Here is a 5,724-nt window from a genome sequence, read left to right as displayed (position 1 = left end):
ACTCTAGGATGTTGTAATGATTTATTCATTGTGTCAATTTGAGAAGGGTTCCCTGATAAGTGCAAGGGCCTGAGTTCAATCACTGTCCTGAAAGAGAGAGAGAGAGAGAGAGAGAGAGAGAGAGAGAGAGAGAGAGAGAGAGAGAGGAGGTATAGAAGTTTCACGAAGAACTCAGCAGGAGGTCAGAGCCCTCAGTTGTAAACATCCCAAGCTTATGCAAGAAGAGGGCATGAAGATGATGTGATGCTACACCCACCCTTGGATGTGTAGCCTACTCACAATGTAAGAGAGGAAAAGAGGCTCCCTCTCCTTCCTTTATGCTTTGGGTTTTTTTTTCTGTTTTCTTCTGCCATGAACTGTTGTCCTACTTCCATGCCACCCTACTTTGAAGCCAGCTGATTATGGACAGAAACCTCTACAAACTGTGAACTAAATAAACCTTTCCTTCCTTAATTTTGCATATCAAGTATTTTGTTTCACACGTGAGAGAAAAGTAACTAAGAAAGAATTTGGTACCAGAAAGTGGGGTCATTCCTGTGACTATACCTGACCATGTAGTTCAAAAGTCTTCCAGATAGCCTGGGAGGCCACACAATGTGCACCTGAGAGGGCAGTGTATGAAGCTGTGAGGGTGAAGCCAAAAATGCAATGGAGACCCAGAAGTTTCAAAAAGCCAGAAACAGGGGTCATCTGAGGAAATCTGCAAGGAGGGAGCAAAGCCAGCAAAAGAAAGCTATGAGATCTGTAGCCATCCAAAGTGCCTTAGGAGTAGACTCACTCAATTTCTTTGGAGCTCACAGCTTGTCACAGGTTACCTCAGACACTGCACATGGTACTACAGGACTTAATGTTTGCCCTACTGAATTTTGGACTTGCTTTGGTCCCATCCTTTGTATTCCCATTTGTAACTTTTGGAAATAAAATGTTTATTTTGTGCCACTGCATGTTAGAAGTGCTTAAGTTTATTTTCACTTGTATAGGGGCTCACAGCTAAGAGTTTGCCTTAAGTCTCAGAGGAAATTTGGGACTTAGATATTTCAGCAATGCTGAAACTGTTAGGTGTTTGGCAAGTCCTGCAGATGGACTAGATGAATTTTGCATAAAGGGATGTACATGAGTCTTTGGAGGTCCGGGGTGGAATATATTAAGTTGTGTCTATATATCTTTCAAAAGCCTCATGCAATTATGGGAAGAAGGCTTTCTATGGACTCACTATTCAGGATCTAGACTTTGCCATAGCATAGACCTCTTGTTTTTATGCACTCACTTCAGGAAACAGTTACAAAGTTTCCAGGTCCATGGCCAGAGCCCTTGTTTTGTAAACATCCTCAGCCTATGCAAGATCAGGGCAGGGGATGGTGTGAGATATATCTGCCCTAGAGCAGGTAGTCTGTATACAAAATGAGGAAGGAAAAGAGGTTTGCTCTGTCTCCTTTTTGCTCTAGTTGCTTTTGCTATCTTCCACCACCACAAATGGTTGCCCCTCAGCCATGCTACTCTGCCTTGGCACTAACTGATTATGGACTGAAACTTTCAAACTGTGAGCTGAATAAATGCTCCCTTCCTTAATCTTGGGGACCAGATATTTTGTCTCAGCAATGACAGAAAAATAGCCAAGACAATGGATATGGTGAAAATAGCTTGTTTGCAAGTCAAAAATATGATTAAAGAGAAAGCAAGTTCTGACAATCAGATCAAACCTATGAAACATGACTAAGAATGATAGCATATAAAATAATTCACAGATTCCCATCTGGTACACTTGGGTCAGATTGGGTAGTTTAAAAAAAGGAAAAAAAGACACTGTTAAGACTATAAAGTGAAATGTTGCTGTTACACTTCAGTTACTGGCACCAGGCCTTTATTTTCATAAAAGTAGCATGTAACTTAACCCCACAATACATGACCAAATACTACCACTTTTCACCCCAAAATGAAATTCTGCATTATCCAAGAATGTGTAAATACATTTGAACAAATTCTGATTCATTAAATAATTGGGTTAGGTTAAAGGAAAGCAAGAAAGGAAGAGAAACATTTTTCCTAATTATTTGTATGTCGAGTGTATAAAAAAGATACTTTCAAGGTGTGCTGAGACTTCCATAATCTCTATTGTTACCTAAAAATGTTCTCGGAACTTATTTTAGCATTTGGAATTCAAAGGATGATTTCCCATTCCCATCACAAAACTGCAAAAAAACAGAGGTCTAAGGAAGTCAGGTGACATGACCACAGTCATATGGCTGAAATAGACTTACAGTTCAGGATCTAGACTTTCCCGTATCTGAGGCTACAGATGCGTAGCTGACTCTAGTTTGGAGCAAAAATGTTGGCTTTGAACCTTCCTCAAACAGCTTTTTGGCAGAAATCTTCTGTTGGAGGTGAATGTGTTGAGCCCCAGTTGCTAAAAGTAGTGCAAGGCACCTTGGAAAGCATGCTGATTTCTAAAGAAATCCCCACTTGGGGAATGTGCCTCCTTCTCCTCTGCCCATCTGTCATTATGAATCTCCAGTAATGCATTGGAAATTATTCAATATATGAAAATATACTGAAGGTATGTATGTCAGAGACACTGCCTCTCGTATTTCCATTAAAAGTGCCCAGCTATGGAAAAATCTTCTTATTCCCCAATGGCATAATTTTAGTAAGGGGATGATGGATAGAACTTAAAGAATCCTTTAAGGAAGAAGGAGTGTTTCAAAAGAGAAAGAGGACTTGTCAGGGGAAAAAATTCAAGCAGTCTCAGAAGAAAGGAACTATTTCTTTGATGATAAACTAACTTTTAAGGGCTAAAATCTGCAGAGTACAACTTTCAGTTCATGTCACTCTTCCAATCTTTGATTTCTACACCCAACAATAAAGCTCAGAGGGCCAAAATACCAATGCACAGAAGTGAATCAAGGTGAGTATGCATGTGGGTGTTCTTGTCATTATCCATTAGATAGAATGTAACATTTCTAAAATTCCTCATTTCTAGGCCTGTAAGACTTAAACTAATGGTCTCAGAATTTTACAATAAATGTGTATGCTTTAAAGAAATCTTGTGTTTTAGGGAAAACTGTCTCTAATAATTAGCAAGATCTTTTTTATACTATATTTCTACTATTTTAGATACAATGAGAAGGGGTGTAAGAGATGCAGTCATAACCAAGATAGATATAATTTTTGAGCAAATGAAGTTTTTTTATTCTATCATGTAAATTTAACATCATGTCTTAAGGGAAACTCACTACATATCTATCATTAGGGTCTAAAGATAGCATCCAGGTCTTAGAGTCATAGAATGAAGCAACAAGTCACTTGATCCTTCCCCAACTTTTATGCTTAAAATTCTGAATGAATTTGACATTCATATGACACTGTTGGCAAAGGAATACATCAAAAAACTACTTGGGTAATTCCTCTCTCCATTCATCTGAAACTATTCTCGCTCCATATGCCTTCATCATTACCAATCTCCCATTCCTGATCAGTTTTTATGCGGCTTAGTCTCTTTCTAACATTTGATGATGATTATTCATTTACCTTCCTACAGCACTCAACAAACTAGATATTCAGTCAATACAATGTACAGTTCTAAAATATGATCCTAAAAAATTTAAAAGGATGATTTTTATGATGGAGATGTAACATAATCATAATATATTCAATTTTAAATTGTTCTTTATTATTGACAGTAATGAATGCTACATGTAACTTTGTAAGCAATCCATTTTTATCCTGAATTTCACCAGTACAATTAATTGATATTTCTTTACCCTTTATTTTCATCCTAGAGCTCAATGATTTTCTATGGAGATTCTAGAAGGGATCCATTGAGCAAATCACCCCAGGCCTGGCTTATCCATGGAAGGGACCTAGAACCCTGTACAGTATACTTTGCCATATACTGCAATGTGTCATAGATTGCACACACAAAATGCTAACAGAAACAAAATTAATTCCCATCTTAGCTGTAGACGACCACAGGACAGAAAAGAAATTTCTAAAGCAAAGGCCAAGAGAGAAATTGTTGGGATGCTTTGCATACGTGCTTTCTTTAGAATGCTGTTGCATGGGAGGTAGCAGCCATTTCTCAAATGTTGCCCAAGCCTCGCATATTTGTGAAGGCCCAACACAATTTATGCTCACCGATGAATGAAACAGCAGCCAGTATGTCAGTAAAGGAGGGTGTTAGAAATGGAAGGCAGGGGGATCGGAAGTGGGGTCACCAAGAGGTAACCAGAAATGGAGACGAAGATAAGCAGAATCTGTTTTGCTTCCAAACCCAATGTAATTCATTTTTTACAAGTGTCTTGGGATAAAATGCTAGGATCTGGTTTTGTTATTACATTTACTGATGGTCAGCCAGTATGGATTGGAACCGTTTCTGAGTCTGAGATTGGCCAAGATTCAGATAACATGGCGATGGAGAAAGAAAAATACATAGACCAGCTGAGGAAAGCCCTGGTGTCAGGCGCAGGACCCGGGGACACATAGACTTTTCTGAAGGGGATTGTTGCTTCTCCTGCAAGAAAAACCTGAAAGATGTTTCATCTAGGCTTGGTTCTTTCGACCTGCAGAGGGCTGAGAACCCAGCTGAGGTCATTAGAGAACTTATTTGTTACTGTCTGGACAGCATCGCAGAAAACAAAGCCCAAAGTGAGCAACTGCAGAGAGAACATGAAAGACTCCTGAGAGACTTCAATGGTGTTGAGAACTGATTGGAAAAATGCGCAAGCGCCCAGGCAGGCTCGCGGGCCGATCTGCGTAGGCGGTTTACTCTGGTGCTAAACGAGAAGAAGTCTAAGATTAGAAGCCTCCACAAGCTGCTCAATGAAGTTCAAGAACTGGAAAAGAATACTGAACATGAAAGGGAAGCTACAGCTGGCCCTGAAACAACAGCCACCTTCGACCCAGCCTATGATGCGAGTCCGAATGAGGGAAGCGGAAACGAGGCTGAGCCCTCTGCATCGCCCCAGCAAAGAAGACTCCCTTATCTTGAGCCCTGACGTCCCGGATGTTGCACCAAGTCAAAAGAGGAGGCAGCGGATGCCGCACGATCTTGGGCCAGAAGTGAAAATGGCTCTCCTTGGGACTCAGCTTCAGGAAAAGGAAAAGTTTGACACCTCAGGACTCGAGACTTCTAAACAGGAGCACATCTCAGCTGAGAACATGTCTTTGGAAACTGAGAAACAGCAGTCCAGATCTCTTTGATGAGATTTAACAGTCCTGAAGGAATGCTTGAATGCTCACTAGACTAGATTTTCTATTCATTTATTTCAAATGAAACAACAAAATTACCACTCAGCAGCAATGATTACTGCACCTTACACCTGAATGACATGCGTGGGAGCCATGTAGAGTGGTTTCCTCGAGTGTCTGAAGAGATGATTCCATGACAGACTTACATTATTGTAAACTCTTCATTCACGTGTCTGTGATTGCATGAAATCTCAGTCTTCTCTCACAAAAGACACATTCATTCTATTCATTCATGCATCTTATGTGGCGTAGCTAGCTAACATCCTACCCAAGAAGACTCTGGAAATAAGACAAAGTAAACATCTTTAAATAAGACAAAGTAAACATCTTTAAATGCTGTATTCTGAGCAGTGTGTTTGAGCAATTTAGTTTGTGGGGGAGATATATAAAATATATTTTTCTTTTGTGCATACACACTCTGAAAATCTTTTTTAAAAATTTGTGATATATTGAAATTTTGTATTAATAAATGTATTATTT

General features: G+C 39.6%; 1 pseudogene; it reads left to right on the top strand.

Moving 5' to 3' along the window:
• Window positions 1-4,227: 4,227 nt before the first annotated feature.
• On the top strand, window positions 4,228-5,302 carry LOC101577196 (annotated as a pseudogene).
• The last annotated feature ends 422 nt before the right edge of the window (window positions 5,303-5,724 follow it).

Source organism: Octodon degus, unplaced genomic scaffold (genome assembly GCF_000260255.1).
Source record: "Octodon degus isolate 3935 unplaced genomic scaffold, OctDeg1.0 scaffold00080, whole genome shotgun sequence".
NCBI classification, from domain to species: domain Eukaryota; kingdom Metazoa; phylum Chordata; class Mammalia; order Rodentia; family Octodontidae; genus Octodon; species Octodon degus.
The sequence above is the reverse complement of the archived record's forward strand: the minus strand, read 5'-3'. Positions and strand labels throughout refer to the sequence as shown.